Here is a 27,882-nt window from a genome sequence, read left to right on the forward strand (position 1 = left end):
CATTCAGTTAAGGACAAAGTTCAGTGGAGTTATACTGAGTGTGAAGCTAAAGAAAATGACAATTGATTTAGAAAGGCAGAAAAGACTGTCGTTGTCTCATTTGGAATGCAGTTGACACGTGAGCAACAAGCACCACTTGGCCAGCCTCACCTTGAGACAGAGTTTGAACTGAACAAAATGAAAGGAATGATGGAAAAGGCAACAGGAAAAAAGGGGAAGAGGAAAATCACATTTCTGCTCAGCACACCACATCTTTGAGTTCTGTGAGCTCCCATGGTGCACTGTGCTCCCTCACTTACAGTGGACACATCAAACAATAAGTCACAAATAAAAAACAGGGTCAAACAGCCACAAAAGACTGAGCATGTTCATGCCTGCAGGAAAACAAGAAAGCAAGAAACAGAACATTTACAAAGACCAGTCTTGCTCCATGGACAATGTACCTTCAGCCAGACTGTTCCGGAATGCACAGATGGGGTTAACTACCCGGCCTGTTCTCTCCAGGCTCTGACATCATAATACAGTGAATTCAGTTCAGGACATCAGCTGCACAGCCTGGTTATATAACTGAACTCTTTTTCACATTTTTTGAGTACCCAGCAGCGTTGCCCCTCCAGAGTGGGACAGAGTGGCCGGCTGCTTTGAAAGGCTAGGGAAGGTCACCTCTGCCCTCCAAACAGTCATCCGAAAAACCTTAACAGAAAAGGCAGGGAGGGTCAGACGGAGTTCCAGCATGACTGGGGGCTAGATGATCTCGAGTCGACCTCTGACAGTGGTCTCCAGGACACAGGACCTCCTGCTGACTGAGACTCCTTTTGTATCCCATTCATTCTTATTTTCATTTGCCTGCTCCAAAAAGGCTGCTACTTTGCAGGTAGTCGCTCTCGCTATCTGCCAGATTCATTCCATTATGCGCTCAGGGAATCCCTGTCACCAGACTGCAACACCGTCGAATGGTGCACGACCCAAAAAGAAGGAAAATTTATAGTGTGTGATCAGACCTGGATTTGCCAAGGCTTAATAATCTACAAAACTAGGAGTACAGACCACAAAGCATGATGCGATAAGCAAATGGATAATGATTAATTCAGTGTATGGTTTGCTTTTGGAGAGTAGCCAATGTGAAGTTAAATGCCACAGAGTTAATACTGCCCCCTTTATAAATCTTTTGAAATATCAGGGTGATTTTTTTAAACTGCTGGGTTTTCATCTTTCTTCATTGGTAAGTGTCATATATATCCAAAATAATTTTTGTTACAAGTGGATAAGTGCATTTTTCTTTCAAGGCAAATAATTAACATCAAGCAAATAATAATAATAATAATAATAATAATAATAATAATAATAATAATAATAATAATAATAATAAAGAAAAAATCCCCAATGACCATTCCTAACAATAAAAACAATGGTACCAGTAACATGTATTTTTAAAAACCTACAATCCAAACAAAAATGTTGTTGAAAAATATCCACCATAGGGTATTTTCAGTTAAAACTGTTTTTAGAAACAATAGACTATCCCAAGGTTATGAGTTGATCCAGTGCTTAATAATTTTACACAGCCGAAATGTAGATACAAATGCACAAATAAAGCAACACACTATGGCAGATTCAGAAATCTGACTCGGAATGCACCTGTCCCTTCTCGGGTTAGTTGAAGCTGTCCTCCCCACCTCTAACATTAAAATCGCACAGACATGCTCACATTGCCACAGTGAAATATGATTTGATGGTATGTGTCAAATCAAATCAAAACAACTTATCACCGTCTACCCTCACATTGTACGAGACCAGAGAAACACGTTTAAAATCCTCAACGGTCACAAAGCTATCAATTCAGCAGAATACGAGAACATACATTTAGCAACATTTTGTCCGTGCAAAACTATCGTATGAATAACTATACTAATTTCACACCGGAAAAACAACTAATTATGAAGTACCTGGACAGTATCCAAATACCTGCGTGCAGTGCACGGGCTTTTTGTTTTCGATTTTAATGAAATGAGCCATCATTTATGCACCAAATTCCCAGCCACAATGGCTTAGCAATATAGCAAACTAGATACTGCTAGACCGTATTCATACATTTGCCGTCACGTTAATGGAATGTGTAACCTGAAAATGCTGCGGGAGTTCGAATTAGAATAGAACATAACAGTATCCAAGGAGATCCATTGACGCTGTTTACAAACTTACCTGTACACGGCAGATAATGTTACATTAAAATAAATGTGTCCATTAACAACTTGAATCAGAAATATTTTTTTTGAGAAATTATATATCAGGCTTTGGATAAATATCCTGTAAAACTATTGCGTCAAAATTATGTCCTTATCCAATATATGCTTGCAAGCTGTGTCATATCGAGCTGGCTGTGGGAGCTTCCTAGCTTGCACAGTGATTGCAAAGAAAATAACCCTGACCGCGTCCATGGCATAATGTAGATCAAAACAATAAACATCAAGTCACAGTATAATCACAGATGGGACGACAAAATCATACAAATGGGCAATGTTTTTAAGATGATCTACACAAGGGAACTCAAGAGGCCAAACTGCAAGAAATGCCTTTCTGTTACTGATCTGTCAAAACCACGGAGCTAGCTGGGGTATTCTGACGTTGGCTAGCTTGGACACACTAGCTAAACGCATACATGCAAAATGCAACCATCACTGTAAACATCTGGATTGACGCGTATTAAAGTAATACTCACTGTATGGTTCTTCGATCTTTGAGGGTTGAGATTTTAAGACAGAAATTATGAAAGAAGTCCAAGCACTCTCCGTATCCAGTACCAGTGTAGTGGCTAGCTAGTTGTACACACTGCACAAGGATATTCGAGCTAAATTCTCCGCAGGGCGCAGCGTGCTGACAAATTAGCTAATATTTCATGGAGTTTACGCCTAACTCATAAAATAAGTCACTGTATGCTTTTTATTTTAATTACTCTTTGAGATTGGGGAAAATGTGCTCCGGTCGTGTTCGTCTGCTGCCAGGACAGGGAATGAAATCAACAGAAATACTACAATTGCTCCTCCCTCCCCTCGCGTATGTACAGTATGTGGGCGCGCATTGCTCGAGGCCTATAAAAAAGAATTTAATCAAACTATCTACTGCTCTCTACAGGGCTAACATTGTAAAATACTTTATTACAGATCAGGTCTTTATGACAAAACACAATCAGGGTGTACTGTACTCATGTTCAGCACATAAAATAAATATTTAATGTTTAGGCTCACGAAATCACCTGAGCTCTCCCTTATTTTTCCAGATCTGTGTAAACTGATCCTTGTTTCACAAGGTGAAATATAAAGGTCCTATATTATGACTATCTTCATGGAAAAAAGAATTAGCCTACAGCTATAACCTACAAATTCACACCAGTAAAACGATGTCGATCTCCCATGTATAATTATTATAAAAATTACATTCAAAATTACTTGCGTCAAGCAGCAGTGACCTTCCATAGACATGAAGTCCATATTTCACGACGGGTTTTTAATTTTTTTTTTTTTTTTTTTAAATCAAACATGAATCACAGAAGACATGATGATATTTTGATCTATTTTTGTACTTGCAATGAATTATGATGGGTTTTTTGTTTTTTTTTTTTTTTTTGGGTGGAGGGCGCTGACTGTATACATTTAAATTTAATATTTATCTTTTTGATGTTTTTAAATAGGAAATTGAAATTACCTGACTATACACAATTAAACAGACTGTTCAGAACTGAAACACAAAAAAACGTGTTTCTTTTATGCATTTAAGCTACGTTTGCATTTTACAATAAACACAAACCCCATATATTATATTTGAGGCCTTTACAATGATCCTTTTTTGTATTGCAGGGAAACTTGCAAGGTCACATTCTGCCATAATTTAAAAGAAGCCAGTGTATTTAGTTATCATATCAAGATGATGGCTCCATTGTCACTGTTATATGTATTTATTTACCCTGGGCTGTAAGAATGAAAGCAAAGTAATGAGGATTGATAGAGATGTCACACAGTGTATGCAGTATACAAATGTTTAGATTTAATCATGTAGTCATTCTTGGTCATCAGTAACTTCAATAAGCTCAGATCTGAGGAGAGGACACTAGCATCCTTTTCTCCACTATCCACCTGCCCCGTCCAACAATATACTCACTGCCAAAAACAACAGGTATACACATGCACACACCCACCCACACACACACACACACATGCATGTACACAAAAACACACATACACACAGCACAAAACGTCTGCAATATAATGATTATACAGTGCTTTTACTATTTGTCATTTGTTGGTACATAGCACCTAGCTTAATTAAAGTTTGTGTGCATACATCATAAAGAAATGTTTTTCCAGGTTTTATGCCACGGACTAATGATTCACTCTAATTTCAGCTCCTTATGAATTTTCATGACTACATTTATTTGGACATTGACTTCAAACCCTGCATCAGCATCTTCCAATACTGGTGACCATCCACAAAGGTTTTCCCTATATGAGAAAACTGCCAGTGTGAGTAATTACAAGTGTACCAAGAAATCCCTTCTGGGTCTTTTCCCAATCGCCATTATTGTATGTCTTCTTTCTTTAAGCTCTGGAGAAATGTTACAGTGTAGGGTACAGGGACCACTGATGGTCACAGGGGTCTTCTAGGGTACAGGTCATGACCTCATACTGCATTAACCTGGAAGCTAGAAATGGCTTATTTAAATGGATAGCAGTACAGTCGAATGATGCACAGGAAATTTGGATTAGTATAACTTGAAAACTAGTCTTGAGTATTTTCAAATCATTTTGTAGTGTAGGCTCACCTGCCACCGTATGCACGTCAGCAGATTTACTAAACATATTGGAATGCAGTATTGCTTATACATGTTTTAAAATAAAACAATTCTTCATTCATTTATTTATTTATTATTTATTTGTTGGTTAATTAATTAATTAATTAATTTCTCTCAAAATGGAAAGTGGATAAAATCATTAAATTCTTTTTTTGGGTTATGGAAACAAGCCTTCAGTGCGCAGAGGCAAAGCTGTGGCCTGAGGGTTACCTAAGGGAATTTTAGCTTATGAACATCTGTTCATGGTGACTAACTTGATCTTCCTGCTGATCCCCAGGAATATTTTTTCCTGAGACACAGTTGAAAGTGCAGCTGCTGACAGTATTGATATGAATCTTCCACCACATTAATACCCAATAGCCAGCAAGGTTGTGCTTGTGTCTGTATTTGGCAGATGGATAACACATCTTTGTGTATGTAAGGACGTGATCTCTTGTGCTCACCTTGTTTTCACTGTTATAGTGCAATCAGGCAAAGAGATTAGAGGGAATAATAATACATGCATTCCTCAGGTCATATCAATGTGCGTCCAGGGAGATTTGAAATTATGTGTCAAATGCATTCATTCCAGTCAGATAAGCAGGTACTGATCATGAGAAGGCATATTCCCCAGAGTGAATGATATGAATCCCCTTGACCCATTGCATAGCAATTAAAGACAATTAGAATACATTTAACACACTGCACAATGAATCCCAAATATACCGCTGGTTCTGTATGGTTCACTCAAATGCCTTGTGTTGATAGCACAATTAAAATTCAGATTTAATTGTTAGTTCACTGCAACATTCTTCTCTGTCAGTTACACAGAGGGCAGTATGACAGGCCTCTATGGACCTAGGTCAATGACACAGAAGAAATAAAGGCTGCAAATTAGGTTACAAGACAGTTGAAACTTGACAAAGTGAAACTGATTCACCAGAAATTATACCAACTACATCAGAGAAATTGCTCACCAAAACACAGTTGGGTTTTTCCACATTACTCAAGTTAGATTAAGAGGCTTATAGAGATCCTGGACATGGGGAATGCTATTGGTGAAACAGCATAGCCTCAGTGTGATTATCCGAGGGCATATCTTCAAGTGCAGTTTGTGAAGATTTCCTCAATGTCACAGATCAATAACAGCTTTGATAAATTTTTCCGAAAATCTCTAGCACACAACTTCATGTCTCAAAAATGCGAAGCGGCTGGGAGCATGCTGAGAGTGTAAATGAGAAATTTCAACTTCTGAGTGTTAAAAACGGAAGGTTTGGGGCTAGAATTGCTTTCAAATATTCGTCAAAGACAGAGTGATGTCTGTTTCCCTGAGAGATTAAGGAGATGTTGTAGCTTTGCTAAAAGAGATTCGCTTGGCCTACTAGCCTACTCTGTGTTTTTTATGTTGTTATGTCAACTTGAGGTGTAGAAATTTCCACTGTCTTCTAACTAAAATAGGGCTTTAGCTTGTTGTGTGCTGTGCAGAAAGGAAGATACAAGTGAAAAACACAAACGATTGAACCAGCTTCTATCTGGCACCTATGGCCATGAAAAAAAGATAACTAGTATAAAAAGAGTGGGGAAAGAACATATAATTGAGAGAATGTTTGGATGTGTTCTCCCACTGTGCTTCACCCTAAGGGAACACAGAATCCCACAAGCTTTGTGGTGAACAGTCAAAAGGAGTCTGTTAATACTTAACCCAAATGACTACATCTCGTAAACTATAATCCAATTAGCACTGAGAACCGCGGCAGCAGAGCTATAAAACAGCCTTCCACAAAGGAAAAGGAAATTCAAACAAACCAACAACAGAAAATGTCCCAAAAAATTAAATTACTCTTTTGGCCCAGTTTCTCAAAATGTATTTCAGATGACCATCATGCGCAATGTTTGTTGCATCGAATGAAAGTATTACTGAGTATTACTTTCACCATTTTTTATAACCCTCACAATTCACAAAAAGCTTTGGAAAACAGTTTATTACATACATGTGGAGGCTTCACTCAGACACACTATAAACCATTCAATTTTTCAACCAAGCAATCTAATTTTATTTATATAGCTCATTTCACAAAAGTATTTGTCACAATACACATTTTTTCTTTTTTTGAGCCATCTGGTTACACTGGGAGACGATGACAAATGGCAAAATCATATTCATGACTGTGACACCAAGCAGCAGATTATCCTGTCACTTTCCATTGACAATGATCCCATCACACAGCTCCAGTAACTAAAGTTTCTGTTCCTCTGGGAAGAATTTACAACAAAACTCCAGCATCAAACCAAATGCTATGTCTAAACTCTATGCACAGACAAATAGGCTAATACCAAAGGATTTCTGGTGTTATATCCCTGATGTATCAGAATGTTGTTAATTCTTTTTCCATATATAAGTACATATATGATACACATTTGCATAGGCAACCACTGTATCACTTCTTAATATTTCAGATGTTTTTATTCTTCTAATTAATATAAAAATGAAATTTATCTTCACACAAAAACAAAAGAAGAAAAAAAGAAAAAAATCATTAGGGCAAAGATTTTTTTTTTTCAGCTGATCAAGAACAGGCATTCAGAGCTTGGCTGATTGCTGTGAGAAGGATGACGTTCCCCATTAATTAAATAGACTTACTGATTACACTAAATGATTGCCCAATTGATTGCAGGTGTGTAGCTGGGGTGGGGTTGCAATGGACTCAATGGTTATGAAGTATGACACTTTCTATAAACCGAAATATGTCTTGTGGTTTGCTTGCTGTGGTTTTCTGATGTATTTGAATAAATTGTGACACAATGACTCATTCTAACTAGAGATGAGGAAGCAATACAATCATGGCAAATTTTGGCACAGTTGCAGTGTTCAACTCTGGAAAGGCTTCACAGAATGTTTTTTTGCTTTTTAAAGCCATGAGAAGCCAATTCTTCTCATTAAAAAACATAAATTTATTCAGTGAAGATCAACTTACTGTTTGATGAACAATCTTATCCGGGCACATGGCGTAGAGTTCCACTGTTATGCGGACGATACCCAGATTTATATTTCAATGAAACCTGGCAAAGCACTGCCGCTTTCACGGTTAGAGGCCTGTATTGTAGATATCAAGGTTTGGATGCTTTCAAATGTTCTGCTCCTAAATTCAGACAAGACTGAAATGTTGGTTTTAGGTCCCAAAATATTAAGGGAGAAATTGTCTACTCTCACCTTAAACTGTGATGGTTGTTTGGTTGAACCTAATATGGTCGTTAAAGACCTCGGTGTCACCATTGATCCTGATCTATCTTTTGACACCCATATAAAAAACATATCCAGAATTGCCTTCTTTCAGCTGCGCAACATAGCTAAAATGAGACATTTCCTGTCAGTCGGGGATGCTGAAAAATTGATCCATGCGTTTGTTACATCTAGGTTAGATTACTGTAATGCCCTGCTATCTGGCTGCCCTAATAACTCGTTAAAGAGTCTCCAGCTTGTGCAGAATGCAGCTGCTCGTATCTTGAGCAGAACTAAGAAGTATGAGCACATTACACCAGTACTAGCGTCGCTTCACTGGCTACCCATTAAGCATAGGATAGACTTCAAGGTTTTGCTCCTGACTTTTAAAGCTCTGCATGGACGTGCACCTGTGTACATATCGAACCTGCTCCTACCTTATAAGCCCACAAGGTCACTCCGATCTCAAGGCGCAGGCTACTTGGTAGTCCCAAGAATTTCCAAGAACCTAAAAGGTGGTAGGGCTTTCTCCTACAGGGCCCCACTACTGTGGAACCAGCTTCCAAAATTTATAAAGGAGTCAGACACAGTCTCAATATTTAAATCTAGATTAAAAACGCACCTCTATGCTCAGGCTTACAATCAGCTGTAGTCTGGAGACAGGGTGCGAGAAGCCTCTAGTCATAGAACTTTGTAGGTGGCAATCCTTTCCTTACTGTCACCTGTCAATCAGCTGTGACCCGACTTTACATGGGCTGGCTCTTGATAGGCGGGTATGGTTGCCTACCCCTCATGACTGCATGGGCTCTCCATCCCTGTCCTAGTAGATATGCAGCCATATTCTACTCCTGGCGGGGTCCCCCCAATACATTTCACTGGCACTTTACTCACTGTCTGTTATATTGCAAATTCCCTAATTGCCGTTTCCACCCTCTTCCCCATGCTGCCGGCGGGGCTCTTGCCCCAACCCTCGAGAGTGCTTTGAGAGTCGTCTGGTCTCCCCCACCTCTGCGGTCCAGCCCCTCCTTCATCATTGCCTCCACCCTGCCCACATCTGCCGCCACCTGCTGTTCCCCATCACCGCTACCCGGCCCCAACCATCATCTGAGCCACATCACATATCATGGCTGCGTTTCCCAGAGTCTCCTTAGCGCTACGTGCGTCGTAAGGTATCCCTTAAGCTCTTCCTTTAGCTCTCGAGCTGTTTCCCAGCGTCTCCTTAGCTAAGGTATACCTTAATTAAGGTACCTTAATTAAGGTATACCTTTAAAAGGGTGGTCTGAGGCACTCGTAAGCTGTCCCTTAGCGATGCGCTCCGCGGTTTCAGCCTTATTATGCCAACATTTTGCTTTTCAAATCGACAGTTGTACTACAGTGCGCATCTAGTAGCAAATGAGTTTAATATTTACTTTACGAAAAGTAATTATCCAATCAACGTGTCTGTGCATAGCACATCGTGAGAATGTTGTTGTTTTACCTGTCTATCCCCATCATGATGGTAATTAAGTATAGGGCCTATCCATGATAATAATCCAATTTGTGAAAAGAAAAAAAAAAGCTTTTCTTAATTTATACGTAGTGACGCTAACTTAGGATATGGCTTTTCTGACTGCATACCCTGTAGAAATTAGTTCGTTTGTGTGTGAGTCAATGATCACACTGACTTGGAACAACCCGCCGGTTTATTAAGAATATAAAACCTGTGTGTGCAAAAACAACGTTGAGTGAGTCTACTTGCATGACCGAACTAGAGCACGTTGATTGGCCTAGCCATAAACACACATACAGGTACAGTGGCTCATAATGGACAAACATAGCCAAATGATCTACATCCCCTTCCTTTAGCTCACACCTCCTATATAAAACAAAATAGCACTGGGTAAATATCAACATTACGGAACATTTTTCTTACCATGTTGTTTTACGATTTTCGGTAAACAACCCAATAATGATATTCTTGGTTAAATTTAAGATTATCCAACAGCAAATTAAGGTGGATGAACAAATCACTTTAACAGGTAGACCTATTCATAAGGCACCCGGTATATAATTCATCATGATCAATTTCCACAGACGCGCTTTTGCCTTTCATCTACGATCATTTTTGCATAGAAAAGTTCGCGGGAATCAGTGCAGTGCAGTGATATGCTGCTACAGTTGCCTATATATTGTGTGACAAAAACAAATTTACATTAGACCTTTGTTTCAATAAGAACAAAATAATTCACCCATATGTAGCCTATATCCTTTCCCCTGGGCTTCCACGAAGTCCCAGACTATGGCTTATATGTCCCGATTGACGCTTTTTATTTTATCCATTGTAGCCTATATGTACGTATTTATTGAAACTATCACAAGGTCTCGTCTTAACGGACTCTTAAAGAGATTAGCAGATAATCTCTAGTAGGCATAGCTTCCTCTTCTGCAATATTAGATTGATGTAAAATGATTATGACAACAAGTGTAATATTAAAACGTCATTCACAAGCCTTTACAAGTGAGATAATCGATTCGCTTGGCATCGATTGATAAACTTTTCAGCACCACAGTGAAGGCCAGCTCCAACTTACGATGTACCTTTAAGTTGTCCCTTAACAGTTGCCTTAAGGTATAGTCTGGGAAACACTCGTAAAAAAGCGGTTTCCCTTAAGAAGGTATACCTTAAGAACCTTCGTAAAATGTTAAGGTACATCGAAACTCGGAAACGCAGCCCATATCTTGTGCATAAACTGGCTGACATGCTGGTCACCAGTCCGCACTCTGAGCCGACCAGAGGAGGATGGGTTTCCCCCTTGAGCCTGGTTCCTTCCAAGGTTTCTCCCCATCTGCCACAGGGAGTTTTTCCTTTCCACTGTTGCCTTAGGCTTCCTCCTATGGGGGTTTAGGCTAGGGTTCTCTGTAAAGAGTATTGTGACAACTGTTGTAAAATACGCTATATAAATAAAATTTGATTGATTGATTGAATCTTATTAACACAGTAAAGCTTGAGGACGAAACTCACAATGAACATGCACAGTGAAGAATCATTTAGACCAAAAACCAAGGAAAAACTGAATCCAAAGAAAGAAATAACTTGCTGATCAAAGTATCAGGATGTAATGCAGAGGTGAAGGTATTGTCATGTTATTTTTTTAAGTTTGTTATATTTTATTGTTGGCCAATGTTAAAAAAGCTTAGTTGTAGACAGTAAATGATTGCCAGATCTAACTAGAAGAGGCTGCTCAAACCTGACACACCACTTGATGATGGTTCTGAGGTTAGACATGTTAATTGTGAGGAAAGCAAATAGGTTACAGATTTTCTTAAAAATTTTTAATAATTTAAAATCAATGTACTGTGATCTGGTAAAAGACTAACCATGTGTGAATCAAATGACTGCATCCTTTGAAAAAGCCCATTCTCTAGAGGATGAACAAATGCAAGAGATTGATGCAGCTGTCTACACAATCTTCTGTCTGAGTAGTGCGGGTCAGGTAACTTTAAGGCCGCTTTTAGTTCACTTCATAACTGACATTCAATCTCCATCAAGGTCATAAGGTGCGCTTAACAAATCACAAACATTCACAAAAGGCCAAACAAAACATAAAACCTCCCTCTGAGAAGATATACACTGGGGAAATTACACAGTACCTCCTGGTGGTTGGAGATGTGAAGGTAATATTGAATCTCATGGGAATACCATACACCTTGCACATTCTAGACTAGCAAGATCAGTGTATTTCCCATTTCCCAATAAGCATGGGAAGCTAGGATTTTTACATCATAAATGTAATTTAAAAATTCTTCCATGTTCAGCAAAACATGAATAATCAGTGCAATTGCATAAAGTAAGCTGTGCATTTCCCAAATTCAGATTATTTCCTAAGTCCACTCATACCTTGGGAGAACAATACAAGCAGAATGACAATTAAAGAGTACCAGTGGCCCTACAAATGCAAACACTTGTGAGACATGCCAATTAATGCCAGATTTCTCAGTAACATCTGGGGGAATGAAGATGACCTGGAGGAAGGACAGGCACAGGCAAAATAAATTATTTTAATTCTTTTGCAACGAGTAATCACAAGGGTAGCTCAGCCCTTGTGGGATGGCACAAATAATGAATTTCGGCACTAAAATAACTGTTGTTTTTCTTTAAGATTAACTTGACAAAGCATAAGTAAAAATAAGGTTACCTAGGTGTGTCATCCATGAAAATAAAAGGTCTATATTGTTTATAATCTTCAGTGTTGTGTGTTTCTATTAGTATACTATTGTACAAAGAATATTTAAATATTTTAAAACTCTTCCATTCTCAAACAGCAACTGGTTTATAAAAGATTCCATGCCACTTGTTAAATAATCAGTACATTGTGCTAGTCTAATCATTTGAATGAATCACTCAGTCACCACAGGGGTGTTTCATGATCAGTGCAAATTTCTGTTGTAGTCCAGCACTTCAACATCTGATTCCACCAATGAATTATAATCTTCAATCAAGATGTTTTTCAGCATTGGGCAAGACAAAAACCTGCACCCAGTCTTTTTGACACCCGTGGTTTTGACATCTGCACCCTTCCCACAACAAGCTCTTCAGTCAGTCCTTAATTATATGATTGGTTATGTTCTTTTCACTAATTACAACAATCTGAATGCCTACAGTGAAACCTGGAAGGAAATACAGGTTAAATGTTGCCCAGGTCATATGTTCAAGAAAACCCCATTGATCTACTTATTGGTTGATTGGGTGCCTGCAGTTTACCTTTGCAAGCTACAATGTAATGACCTCATCCAGCATAATGTGCTGATGGAGTACTGAGTGATAAGAAGCAGTGGCTAGACACGTGTTTCAGAGGACACATGCCTGTCTGTTCTGTCCTGGGTAGACAAAGGGAATAGCAGCAATGGGCACAAATGGACACAATTTGGCAATTCCAAATTGGAAAAAATAGAGGTAAAATTGAAACCCCACAAATTTAAATGCAAAATACCATAAATTGTTGCACATGACTACTGACACTTAATAGTTATTCCATCACAGAAAAATAAATAAATAAATAAATAAATAAATAAATAAATAAATAAATAAATAAATAAATAAAATCATACGGTCAATATGTACTTCTAGTAATTGAAAACAAATGACTTTACCTTTATTTTATTTTTAATGAATGATCATAAGACACAAGAACTATATTAAAATTCAATTAAAAGCAAATTTATACTGCAGCAAGTGTAACATAACTTGTATTTTTTTTATTTTGAAAGGAAGGAATTTGCTCTGATATTAATGAACATATATATAATCATTCATTTTTGATTACGCTGGTCATTAATGTCAGAGCAAATGCCTTCCTTTCAAAATAAAAAAAAACTGAATCATAATATTTCTCTATTCATTGCTTGGAGAAAACTGGCATTCACACAGTAAGAAGTTGGTAATTACATTTTACATTCTAAGACAGGAACAGTGAATGAAGAGAATGGTTACAGATGAAGTATTCTAAATTGCTGATGTAAGGCAGAGTAGGTCTTATAACACAAAGACATTGTGGAAGGTCATGCTCTTCCACTTCAGCTTGATCAAGCCTGCTGTGCTATAAAAAGCAAATTCTTGCAAATATCTTTTAATAATATTAAAGACTGCATAGAATATACAGACTATTTCGTTTCACATCATCACATACAACACATGAGTATCTTTTGCTTTCCAGTCAAAATGTATTTTATTATAGATGTCAACTGAGGCTCAAGTAAAAATGTCTCTGTGAAATGGGTTTTGAAAAACATTAAATATAGATCACTGCATTTATCAAATTTCATACAAAATAGTCCTAGTTTTCACATTACACCCAATGGTTTCAAAACTGAAATTGCACTTTCACACATCACCTGGGGTTGCGTAAATTATTTAATATTACAGTCAGACCGTCTTTGTGTACAAAAGGGTGACAGGTGAACTGTTCTTTGGTGGAGAGTAGTGGACCCTATATGAGAGAGATGATTATCTGATATATCAAGTAAAAGAAAAACACAATTTCTCAGAAACACAATAAACTATTTTTTATCACTTGACTGGTGGCAAATGTAAAATCACAGACATGTTTGTCTATGTTTGCTTTAATTTATCTGAAAAGAGAATTCATGGAGGAAATATACATGTAGAAAACGTCAGTGTGTACGGGATATATTACATTGTAAGCAGCAAACTCCATAATAAGGTAAAATAAAAACCAGACATTACAACCTTATCTGTGATTGGTCTGATGCTGCTGCATGCCTTTCAGTCACATTTCTTCCAGAATGCTCTACAATAGCACTACAGCTTTTACATTAGAATATGTATGATCACAATAATCATGAGCTGGCCATACTTTTCCTTTTAATTGAGTAGACTTGTGAAGACAAATGAACTGTTGCATGAAGTGTGGGTCTGCCACCAAAGGTATTACTAAGTCAACATTCATCAAATTTCAAAGCCCAATCTGTGACGCGTATGCAATCACGCAGTCTGGCAGCAACATAGTGTCCATAAGCAGATTCACATAATGACAGCAGTAGAAAAATATTTTCCAGAGCAACATAATGTACTATATATCACGTGAGAGCATAAACGTACCACCATTTTTGATGGTACTCTTTTTTGTAACTGGGATAGTTGATAGCTGACAGTTATTTGTCAATAAAAATTGAAAAGTTTGACTGAGCTTTGGTTTTAGATCATAACTTGAAATCGCCATTCAATTTTAGAAAAAGACTTAAAGAAATTTGAAAATGTGCCTTCGGGGAAAGACTGTACTGGAAGTACATTTTCTTTGGTTTAAAATAAAATGGATCTTAAATTTGAATTTAAATAGAATTAATGGTTACAGCAACTTCATTTGAAATGATATACAAATATCATTTTTATACAAATTTGAAGATAATTTAGATCTCCATTAGCTATAGTAAGAACAGTAGCTACTCATCCTGGAGTCCACCTAAATGAATTCCTCACAGAACCAAAACAACATGTAACCAATAGGCTACACATACCAACATTAATTACTTTGTAAAGTCATACAAAATATACATACAAACACAACATTTTTACTGATATAAGCATTCATAAAACCAGATAAAATATTTTAAATTGTTGTCACACTATTTCCGGTTAAGCTCGTTTTGTTTTTATAGCTTCCCTTATGCTACGGCCTCGTTCTACCACATAGTCTCATCAAATCTTTTGCGAAATGACTATCCAATTAATAAATACAATTCTGTTCTTGAGACAAATCCAATGTTTCAATAGTTTCTTACAACAAACAATTATTTTCTTGTTAGCAGATTTGGTAATAAAACAAATATCTGATTAATACCTTGTAATTATGTCTGTCTGAGCTGAAGGACATTCTTCTAGAGTATTTCTGGACATTGTGTAACAGAGATGTTTCTTAGAAAGCAAAGTAATTTATAGTTTTATCTGTTTTTAATACTCAGTCAATTCAAACTGTTATGCATTGTAACTATATTTGTCCTCTATTGGCAACAAACTGCAAATCATGGCTCTTTATTTTGTGCGATTTTAATTTATTAATCTTACTTGTTGCAATGTTTTCATAATAGGCTCTGATCCTGGATTGACTGATAACTCTGCTACATTATACGACTGTAATCCAAACCCCATTTAAATGGAAACCTTTGTCTTGTGCTATGAAGCAAAAAGCAGTCATTGAATTTTCTCATCTTATAGAATACATATATATATATATATAGTCAACATACTGAGTATACCAAACTGGAAACGAGTCAAGCTAATAAGCCATAGATCCTAGATGAAGAACCCTGTCAACTGTCAAACTGCAACCATTTTCATCAGGCCAGTCTACCTACATTAATTTATGTTATGGTGTTTTATCTGTGCCTTTCTAGAGACCCAAAAACACTGCTATAATATATTAGAAATATACTGTATCAATATAAATAGCTGTTTACTTAGACAATAGTTTATATTCTATCAATATTTGTCCTAAATTTGGATGTACACGGAAATATAAGCATTACACATCTGCCACCAGCCACTTGTAAAGTAGGTAGAAGTTTCTCAGAAAGCCATCATCAGGAACTTCTTTAAGTATCTAAAATATTCTTAATCACAGACAAAAATTCGACCAATTGAAACATACCCTAAACTGGAAAAAACTCAGGTAAAGTGTACTATCCCTTTAAAAGTGATATTTACTTAAAATCCAGTTTTTTGCAATCTACCCACAACATATCTGCATGTAAAAGGACACACAATATAACACTGTGCATGATCTGAAGTTCAAGTTCATGATTTAAAGAAGAAATGTGCCATCATAAACCTTCAGGCCAGCAAATGGGTCAATGAATGGGGGTTCTACTGATATATGCATGAAATTTGTGTGAGGTTGCCCTTAACAAGTTATGCTCAAGGCATTAATGCTGGTAATTAAACTGAAAACCTTAATGCATTCTAAAAACTTAACACAAATAAATCGCAACATTTCACTTTTAATTACTTTTAATTTCATCTTAATGGTGGACGTAGATACTTTGGTAACTGACGCCTCAAACTCCTTAACCAGTTCCTTTGTTGTTGTCTTGGAGTTCAGATGAACCTTTCAGACCAAGGTTTGTTCAGCCCTGAGAGTTAATTTGTGCCTCCTTCCTGAACGATGCAGTGTCTGTGTGGTCCCAAGTTTTTTATATTTGAATATGTGGCAAGCCATATGGATATGAGGACTAAGTTTCAGAAAAAATGGTGATATAAGATTTTAGTGTCATGGAAGAAGTGTAGCTGATCGTTGTAGCTGCGTGAAAGTTTGGGTTAGTATCGTTGCGTGAGGAAGAACAGATCACCGACATCGAGCTACAAGTTGGGACAATGTTTTCTAGGCATCACCGCTAATTCACTTGGAGGAGGCTTCAGACTTCAGATTGCGGCGAAAGTTCCAGAAGACACAGATTCAAGTGTGGCTGGTGACAAGCTAGCTTGATCTCTCTACTCCCCTCACACAAGGCACCAATGCAACATATCTCATATCGCTCTCCTCCATGAGTATTTCCCTGCCATAAGACTTTCACTGTGGTAAGCACTGGCCTCTAAAAGGACGGAGTTATACTCTGCACAAAGTACTGTTATTGCCTTAACAAGAGTGCTAAGGACGGTAATAGTATCGCGGACTAAACTATGTACTCCCGGTTAATTTGATTAGCCTAAGTGAAATGGACACTCATCTTCTCTTCTGAACTCATTCTACAGATGTGGCATTAGTCTTATGAACTGTGTAACGGAGATACAAACTCTGCACGAGTTGAAAGCTATAACCCTGTTTGGGGTGGACATTTTGTGACTAACCCAGAAAAAAAAATTACTGTTCATGTTTCTCTTCTAGTATTTTTTTTTTGTAATTGTTTTGTTTGCTAAGGTATTTGCATTGTGGTCTAAATGAGTGAGACTGTTGCTGTACATTTTGCTGGTGTTTGCAGTCCCCATGTTAGGCTGATTTGCTGTCCCCCTATGTAAGGCATTGAAGGTTCAGGTTAAAGGGATATTTCCCCGAAACTGAGGTTAACTTTTGGTTTACACTGGAAAGAAACTGTGAACGAAACTGAAGAAGAAACTTGAGTTTTTTTGTTCTGTTTACTTGCTAAAGAAAAGTGAGTTTATCATTTGGATACAAGTGAGTTTATAAGCATCACAGTTGTTCAGTTAGTATACAATTACTATAAGCATTCTTTTGAGTAAAGAAGGTAAAGAGTCAGTTATCCGAGCGCTCATGGGTGGGTCAGTCGGTCAGGGGAATGAATCTCATAGTAAGAATGTAAAGGTATTTGAATACCATTGGGATTGGTAGTAACATTAGCTTTACTGCTATCGGAAGCATTTTATTTTCATTTTGTCATTTCCACTCACCTTTATCAATTCATGATAAATAAATTTACTATTACTTTATCCCTTACTTACAAGGCTGTTGACTGATTTCAGTCTGCATCCTCTCCAGAGTAGGGGCATGTTTTTCCTCTGTCTGCTAGGGGAAGGGAGTGAGGGAAGCTGCCAGTTGGGTTCACACTCACATGCTCACACACACAACAGCTAGGGCAATATATTCCCCTAGTAAAGTACTTCAGGTTAGCCCCGTGACATTGGTAAATCCTGAAGCCCTACTCTTGCCCCTGTTCAGTGCAGCTTAGGTTAGAGACAGAAAGTGCCGAGAAGTCAGGACCCAGATCCTTGGTTTTACTGCAGTCTGTAGTGGTCAGCATCTAGTACCAGTGGCGCAGCGAGGGGGGGTGCAGAGGGTGCAATGCACCCGGGGCGCCACATCAGCGGGGGCGCCAAAGAACGTGCGAAAAAACTGACTGACTCAGGACAGGAGAATAACGATAGTTAACGAACGTTACCATCATGGATGGGAGAAAGAAGCCTTCGGGCATCCAAAACCAAAAAAGAAAAATGACTAGACAGGATACAGAAAGAAAGATGAGAACATCACTGTCAAACTGCATAACCAAACCAACATCACAGCAGGAGCAGGGTGATCAGAGCAGTTCAGAGTCCAGTCAGTGCTTAGCAAATGGAGGTGGGAATACTAACGTTAGGTAAGCAAGCTGACTAAAGTTAGCTAAGGTTAGCTAGCAACTGAAAGATAGTTTGAAAGAAAGTTTTCATACTAATAAATAATAGGTTGCTGTGGATATAGAGCTTGTAAGTGTAAACGTCACCAAGCCACTCCCCTCGTTTTCCCGCAAATTTGTCAATGGGAAAATGAATGGGGCAATTTTCAATAAGCGATATTTTTAGTTACAAGTCGGGAACCAGTTAGCTATTGGTATGCGTTACTCATGACATATATGACTCATGAAATATAATATCAGCAGCACGATTGACCCATGAGAAGTACAAGGTACAACGTTGTGTACGTTTAGTACGCTTAGGAACTACACATACCGGTACTGTGCTCACGACGCACGCTTATATCGTCACGGCTCAGCTGGAACACGCTTGCGCCCTTCTATTTCTAGTGTCACTTCGATATCGTATTTCAATTTAAAATTACTGGAAATAACAGATTTGTTACTATTAAGTTATATTGTTTATTTCACATCATAATTGTACGGTCGTGATGACAACATGATTTCCTTTCAGGGATCTATAAAGTACAACCATAGACTGTATAAAAGAGTACAAGCTAACCTAACTAACTTAAGACATAATTTCAAATGGAATATAACGTCATATATATATTTTTATCACAACACAACAACAATATAGCTAGCCAGCATGTTTTTCGATAAATTACCAACAATATGTTTACTACTTACTATGTTTTAATAAAACTATTTATTAGAAATTGTCTATCTCTTGCCTACTGCACCTGTCTTGTCTTGATTCTGATTTTCACAATGTGTGTATTCCTTTGTAAGTGCTGTGAGCAGACTAAAAGTCTATGTTACACCGAAGCCTTGCGAAACAAAGTTTCGTTACATCGTGTACTGTACAGCATATGGTTTGTAATGACAAATAAACCTGACTTTGACAGCTAGCTAGCTACCTGCTGATCCAGCCATTCCTAACGTTAACGTTAGCTAACTGAAACTTTATAAACGATATCTTTCATGCTGGCGCTAACAGACCCGCTATTCTACTCTGGCTGTATATGACGTGCTCTACATGGTTGGATTTGGAATGATTTTCTCCCTTCTTAACATTATTGTCCTGACCATTGAACAAATGCATTAAGCTAACCTGTGACACCGCATTTGTCGTGGGTATAGCTAGCTAGCCACCGGTGTTGGGTGCAGTTGGCCCTGCTGGTCCAGAGTCAGTTATTTTCTTCTCCTACTAATGGTTAAAGTTAGGACCTGTGAAGGGAAATCTGATCCCAGACCAGCAGTTAGGGGCAGCCAAGGCACCGCACTTGGCGGGTAGACTTACAAGCACACGTGGTTGTGACGTATATCGTGCGACTTTGATTTTAGTGTAGTTCAGGACCACCAACATATCGTAAATTCGCCAAGTTGCATCTTGCACCCACCCTGAGATGTAGGTTGTTGTACCCCTATCTAGTACCCCTACCACGCAGGTACAGTTCTGCCTGCTACACATACAATTGTTTGTACAGATGCTTGTGCTACCTTCAGTTGTTTGGAAATTGCTCCTAAGGAGGAACTGGACTTGTGGAGGTCCACAATTTTTTTTTCTGAAGTCTTGGCTGAATTGCTTGAATTTTCCCATGGTATCAAGGGCAAAAAAGGCTCTAAATGTACGCCCTGAAATACAGCCACAGGTGCCAATTAACTCCTAATTATGACAATTGACCAATCAGAAGCTTCTAAAAAGTCATTACATCAATTTCTGGAATCTTCCAGGCTGTTTAATGAGACAGTGAACTTAGTGTATGTACTGTAAACATTTGACCCACTGGAACTCTGATATAGTGAATTAAAGCTGAAATAAATCTGTCTCTAATCAATTTTTTTTAATTACCTCTGATGTGAACAAAGTAGATGCCCTGATTGACTGCCCAAAAGAAATATTTGAAAAAAAAGTTTGAATATCTTTAGCCTAGGTGTATGTAAACTTTTGGTCTCAAATGTAAGTGGTACTCATCAAGCTAAACTTGCTCCCTTCCAGAGGTACCATTGCCACTAAAATACATGAATCGTATGGCAGTGAAAAGGCCAGCAAAGCTAGAAAGTTGGCACAAGCAATGTCAGTTGCCCTGACTCTAGGGATCACTGGATCATTTGGTATGGCAGCATACCTCATCATCGTCCAGTGGCAGCTGCACTCATTTGCTGATGTCTACCATAAGCAGTTTCTTGAAGTGGCAAATGAGTTGGCAGTTGAACACAAGGTCACCACTGTAAGAACAAGAGTGCTGTCAATGTGATTGTAGCACTGTGAAAGCTTCCATTTGAGCACATGTCCTGTATAGTATACATTGCACCAACAGTAATCACAGTGTCTCTCTGTGAAAGTGGTTCTCTCACAGTGTCGCTCTGTGATAACATCTTGGCCAAGTATGGTAAGATAGTCAGACATTTCTAACACAGTCCAGCAAGTATAGCAGAGCAGACTTGTGGAAATGAGAAAGAGCCACTGGTCCAGGATGTGCTCCATCAGTGAAATTCCACACTAGAGGTGATCAAGCTGGTCCAATGCAACAATCATCCAATGAAGGGGCAACATTAGCACAACGGAAGCACAACATAACATTGCTAACCTCAGCTGAGTTGGCAAGACTGGAAATATTGCTGGAACCATGCATGCAAGATAATTTTCTCTTTTCTGGCAATGAAAATTAGGACCTTATTCATTATTTGTTAGTAATTGTCTCCTAAGGAAAATATAGGCCTGTCCCCATAATTTGGCATAAACATGATTGAAAGTGAAGCTATTAATTTCCTGTGTATCTTTACTGCAGGTATGTCACTGAGGTCTTGAAAAAGGAAAGGTACGTATGTATCCTGCTCTGGAGAACTGCATGTGCTCGGCCACCTTTCTTGCATGATGCAGGTACCAGATGACGATCCAGTTTTTGCGGTTCCCTGAAGGGGGGAATCACAAAGGATCTAGCCAGGTGGAAGAAGTGGAATGAGAACACCAACATCTCATGACTCAGGGCTGGGTGAGATCCTGAATGACAGAGACACTGCTCCACAATCCTGTGGAGAAAAGGAACCGCAGCAACCAAAGAAGATGGCCCTCCTGGTGACGTCAATCAGCCCCAATGGCGAGGCACTGCTCTCAGTCAGAAGTCTGGATAGGTACAGAGCAGAGCCCAGTATCAGAATAGAGGACTGTCCACTACATCGGTGGTCTGAGCATGCTGGTGCCCATTGCAAGCTGGTGCATATTGCACAGAGGCCACACCTGCCCTTTGAAATACTGATTATCCTCAGCAGGCCATATGGTGTAAAAGAGGCCAGCTTTGTATTTTAAGAATGTCAACCAACTCTACTCCCTGAGCAACTGGTGAAATGAAAAGTAGACTGCACAATTCACTGGAACAATGTCACTTACAGTTTTTCTCAATCACTTTGGCTCAATTCTCGAATAAGAATTATTTTTTTCAAAACAATAAGTTCAAATCTCTGAACAATTAGTTTCTTGTTCACACCAAATTTGAATTTCTTATTAATTTAAGCAAATTGCACGTGTTTTGGCACGTGTGCAAAAGAGTAAGTACAATTGTCTACCATTTGCACAATAACTACATGCACATGGCTTGCTGATCAAAACTGATGAGTTGATTCTCATTGAAATGGTCATACTCTTCACAACTTTTAAACATTCTTTCATTGTGTGAGCCATCACATGCAAAATGATCCATTCAATTATCAAAATCTGTCAGACATACAGTACATGTATATTCCATAAATATCTATGACATGGACTGTTTGTGATGTCTGTTAAATTGGCAAATTACCTGCCAGGTGACATAGTAATGAAATAGGAATCAAAATCTTACCAATCAACCAATCATCTTTGGAAGCATATGTATGGAGCTTGCCCACATCACAATCACTACCATTTTTGAACATGGAGGAACATCACAACCCTGAACAGCAGCTACATGCTTGTGTAAGAACAGGTGCAAGAATGCATGGTGGTGGTGGTGTTAGGGGAAGACATAATAGCGGAAGAGGTAGAAGGCAAAGAATAAGAGTCCCTGATGAAATCAGAGCCACAATTGTGGACCATGGTCTTACAATGGAAGAGGCTGGTCGGAGAGCACAGCCTAATGTAAACAGGTCCACAGTGTCATCAACATTCCGTAGGGGAAACAGGTAAATATGTACTCGTTCTTTACTTTTGTTTCAGCATTTCATTCACAACAATACATTCACAACAGGACATCACAGGCGATCATTGCAAGGGATGTGTGCCACGCAAGGAGATTTCCCCCCCGGTGCATCGCAAGGGAAAACATCAGAGGTGATGTTGACGAAAATCTCTGACCAGACCAACAAGAGCGACCAGATGTCCACCAAGAAGATGGGAACTTGTAGTGTTATGCCCTATGAGGAGGTACAATTTATTGTTTTTTACAGAACTACCGCAGGTTTTTTCATTGTTGTTGAGGGTTTTTTTTTTTTTTTTTTTGCATGGATGTCATTTTGTGGCAAATTTTCTGTTCACTATATATGACTTCACATGTAAGAAATATGTAAAAATGGACATGCAAATGTGAATTTTCTGTTTACATGTAACAGACAGCTACAAAAATAAATTTACTGTATACATACAAATGTGCATATCCTTTTTCTGTGTACTACAGTATTGTACAGTATTGACTTTTCCCAGTAAACTTTTAGCTACTGTTGAAACCGGTATCTAAAAAGCTGACATTCTTGTATAGTACAGTAAGCAGTCACTGTCAACAAAAAAGTAGAACAAAACTGAAATTTGTATATAAGAAACATTTCCAGGGTTGACTGCAATGATGAAAAAACATCTAAACATTTTGACCAGTACGGCTCACACAGTGACAAAAAACTTTTCATTTTGGTGGCATTGGCCAATTTACTGACACAATAGCTAGGTTTTGAAGCATGAATTAAATGTTTTGGGTGAGTTACTACCCAATAGAGTTGTGATGTCCCATAAAACAGTTGTGACAATTGCACTTACAGTTTAGAGAATGTTAAGACTGTTTCAAAAAATGATCCAAAGCGATTGAGAAATACTGTAAGTGAAGTGTTTTATAAAATGGTTTTGTAGAGGACAGCGTGGAAGAACTTGACTGCACAGAACCCTTTCCTCAATCCCATCCAAATTTGGGATCAATTGGAAAGCCAACTGAGAGTCAGGACAAATTGCCCAAACAGTGCCCAACCTCACTAATGCTTTTCTGGCTGAATAGAAGAAAATCAGTGCACTAATGCTTCAACATCTACTAAAAAGCCCTTCCTGAACAGTGGAGGTTGCTATAGCAGCAAAGGGACCAAATCCACATTACAGTTTTCTCAGTCACTTTGGTACATTTCTCAAATCACAATTGAAATTCTCAAAATTACTTGTTCAACCTCCACATCATCCAGTCACTTGTGCACATCATAAAAGAAATTTTTAATTCTTTTGAACAAATTGCAAATGCTTTGGCACATTCATGCAAATGCTTATGCACAATTGTCTGCTGTTTCCTACATTATTAATTGCTTATGTCATGTTGATCAAAATGTATTGTACTGGTTCTCTGTTGAATAGTCTTACCCACCAAAACATCTAGGCATTAGTTCATTGCATAAGTCATTACATGTAAAATGGTTGAACCAGTTGTCATAATCTGTCAAGCATATTTTCTATACATTTCTATTAGACATTTTTGTAAATGTGTCCTGAATTGATTAATTGCTCTCAGGTGAATCTTGACTTTCACTAATGAAGGGGAATGTGTGCAGCGTTAGATCAACCATTGATCAACCAGTTCTCTAAAATAGCTGCATCTCATGAACCTTCAATTGGCAAGTATATATAGACAGAGCACAAGAGTGTTACAATTTCTGACAATGAGGCTGGCTTCAACCTGGCCAAATGCAGAAGGCGTGCGAAATGTCATCGGCCACAGAGCTACTGTCGATGTGCCAGACCAACAGGGAGGGAACATCACTATGTGTGCTGCTATTTCAGAGCATGGTGTGCTAACTCATATTCCCATTATAGGGCCATACAACACACAACATCTCCTCACCTTCTCAGACACCCTCTACAGGGATCTCATCCCTGATGATGAGAGGGCTCTGATTCGAGATGATTTACCAAAGTATGTGGTAGTTTGGGATAATGTGAGTTTCCATCGCTCAAACACCATCAGGCAATGGTTTGCGGCCCACTACAGGATGCCGATGGAATTCCTCCCACCCTATTCCCCATTCCTTAACCCAATTGAGGAGTTCTACTCAGCATGGAGGTGGAAGGTTTACGATCGCCAGCCATATACTCAGATGACCCTGCTGGCTGCCATGGATGCAGCATGTGAGGACATCACAGCAAATGCCTGCAGAGGCTGGATAAGACATTCCAAAAGATTCTTTCCGCACTGCATTGCCAGGGAAGATATCTGTTGTCATGTGGATGAGAATCGGTGGCCCGACAGACCGGAACGTCAGGAGGTGTAGAAAGACCCATACAGCGCTGAATGTACAGTTCTGCCTAAGGGGTGTTTCCTATGTTTACATTTCCTATGTTTACATTTCTAATTTTCTATTTTTTCCTTTGTGTAATGCAGTGCTGTAAAACAGTCTTGTCTTTTTCTTTTCTGTATTGCAATGACATGGTCTGTCAACAAATTACAGTGCAAACAGTAAAAGCGTAAATGTGAATCCTGTCCAATCTCTTGCAATCAATCTCCCACATACAGTAATGTGTAACTTTGTACTGTTGAAATTGATATATGCCATGCAGAAGAAGTGCAGCCTTGTGCATTTTCAATCATTGTCATCAAAACCTTAGCCATAGTTTACATCAGAAAATACTTAGAGTACACTGTTATATTGACATGGCTAAGCATTTTGACTATCTTGTTTGTAAACAATAACACATTGACTTGTCATTCTGGTGGTGCTGACATGTTCATTGACATAAATATTTACTTTTGAGAGATAAACTAAGGATTTTGAGCAAGTTACGGGCTTTTGCAGGTAATCCATATGGCTTAGCTATGCCCAGAAGTCCTCAATAATAATAGTATTTTCCAAGAAATTACGAAATATCGTTGACAACGTTTTCATCAGGTGCAGCGTCTGCTACCACAGAGTGAATGCGTAAGTGAATGCGATGATGAGATACTAGTTGATTGGATAGTGGAAAATGCCTTGAACAATTGGCTCTCCATACCGGAAGCGTTAAAGCAGTGCCAAAGTCTGTCTGTAGCTTTCCTCTTGTAAACTGTGCGTTGCATGTAGAGGGAGTGTCGCACGTAAAAACTGTTTTGCATTTGTACCTTTTCTGATCACAATTGTTAATAAACCACTTCAGATCACAAAACACATGTAGATTTTAATTTACAGACGTGACTCTCCCCCCTCATGAAAATCTATATCCACAAACACAACGTTTTTTTACAGGTTCAACTTGCAGAGTACAAACACGAACCATAAGTAGCACAAGTAATTGCTTTCAAGTACAAAACACTTTTGGCACTAATTTGAGCCCATACACTAGCACTAGTAAGCAAAACCCAAGCGGCCAAAACCAGACTTCATTTTTGAAGCTCATTTCCTGGTCTTGTTGTTCCTGGTTGCTCACTAGCGCCACTACGGTTGGCTCCAGTATAAGTGTTTTCATATCCAGTTTCCATGTAAGTCTACGGTACAAGAGCGGTCAAAATACAAAGTCAATAATTCTTTCTCATGAGAATAAATAGTCACAATATGTGTATTTTATTCGTCTTATGACTGTCCATGTGTCGATTTCATGATTTATTGTGTCATTTGGGCACTGTTATAATATTTGTTGTGGACCAATGAGGCACAGTTTGCGTCACTTCCTGATTACTGTGGAGGACTAAGGCTGTGTCCAAATAGTCTTTTTTGCTTAGGAAGGTTCCTAACTGAGTGAAATGACCCGGAAGTGTCTAAGTGGCAGCCATGATAAGAGCTGGTCGAATTCTCTAAATGCTAAGGAAAGGTGCTTCAATGCTTCCTATCTTATCTCCTTCAGCATAGGGCACACTGGACCGTCCTTTACGAAAAGAAAGGAGATAATGCCGTCCCATAATTCCTTAAGGCAGCAACATTTAAAGCGAAACACCATTCGGCCGTTCACGAAAACAAACAATCAACATGACTGAGTTGTGTGGTGGTTCTTAAGCCGTTATATGCATAGGCTTATAATCAGATCATAATCAGCATATTAACCATAACACAGAAGTCTGTCTTTCAAGAAAAAGGGATATGAGACGTTTTTAGCCAGATTATGTTTTTAATTCCACATGTTTGAAACTTATGAATGATGATATGTACAGTCGTAAATTTGTAGGCCTAACATGTTATGCCTATCTTGCATTAAATTTAATTAATTATTTTCATACAATCATACTAATTTGGATTCATGTCGATAAATATGAGTCGACAGGAGGGTGAGCGTGAGCAACCATTCTCAATGTGACATCCATTTCGTTTCACTTTTGTGACTGGTAGCCTATATTCATTTTTTATTTCAATTCCAACCTTGGTAATTAAGTAATATTTAAGTATCTAAGATGCACTTTTAGCAGTCCATCTTCGGAACATTGTAGTTTCACCACGGCAGAACCACGTCAATAACATAAGCTGTCACATAATTACGTAGCCTAGTGTAAGTGCAGTCGGATTCTCTTAGCACCGCGGTTGTCTTTTCCTTATGAATTCACCTTCACATCTTTCCTTAACCTCATGACATTTTCCATCGAGGTCAATGAAAAGTGGTTAAGAAAAGACATAGGACATTTTTTTTTTTGACTATTCGGATGCAGCCTAAGCTGCAGTTGGGGCTACAGTCTATGGTCACTGGGGATGGGAGGTGGCACCTCTTGGCCTTGACATTGCGGCTCCGACCACGGTCCACCTGTGCGAAGTCAGAAAATGCAGGCATCCCATTTCGTAGTGATTTCATTATGGCGTGTGCTATTTACAGCTGCACTAGACGACCATAAAATCGTCCTCTGAAGTTTTTCGGTAGCTGAGTCATTTTTACTACTTCCTTTAGCCTACTTAACCAAATAATTAGTTGGTAATCAGTTAGCGTAATCAGTAATTAATTAGTAATTAGTAATTAATTAATCAATAATTAGTTAGCGTAATCAGCTTGCCATATTTGGTAGTCCAGTAGCCTATGCTAAAACAGTTTGCAACTTCGGCTACCAAG

The 27,882-nt window shown here is 38.5% G+C and overlaps 1 protein-coding gene across 3 annotated transcripts in view; it reads right to left on the reverse strand.

The window, feature by feature from the left end:
• Window positions 1-3,039, reverse strand: part of LOC135247647 (thyroid hormone receptor alpha-like) — a 139,480-nt gene extending 136,441 nt beyond the window's left edge. For all 3 annotated transcript variants that reach the window (XM_064321353.1, XM_064321355.1, XM_064321356.1), the window contains exon 1: window positions 2,720-3,039. The gene's annotated coding sequence lies outside the window, so the exon portion shown is untranslated. The remainder of the gene's footprint in view (window positions 1-2,719) is intronic.
• Window positions 3,040-27,882: the final 24,843 nt, after the last annotated feature.

Source organism: Anguilla rostrata, chromosome 2, assembly GCF_018555375.3.
Source record: "Anguilla rostrata isolate EN2019 chromosome 2, ASM1855537v3, whole genome shotgun sequence".
NCBI classification, from domain to species: domain Eukaryota; kingdom Metazoa; phylum Chordata; class Actinopteri; order Anguilliformes; family Anguillidae; genus Anguilla; species Anguilla rostrata.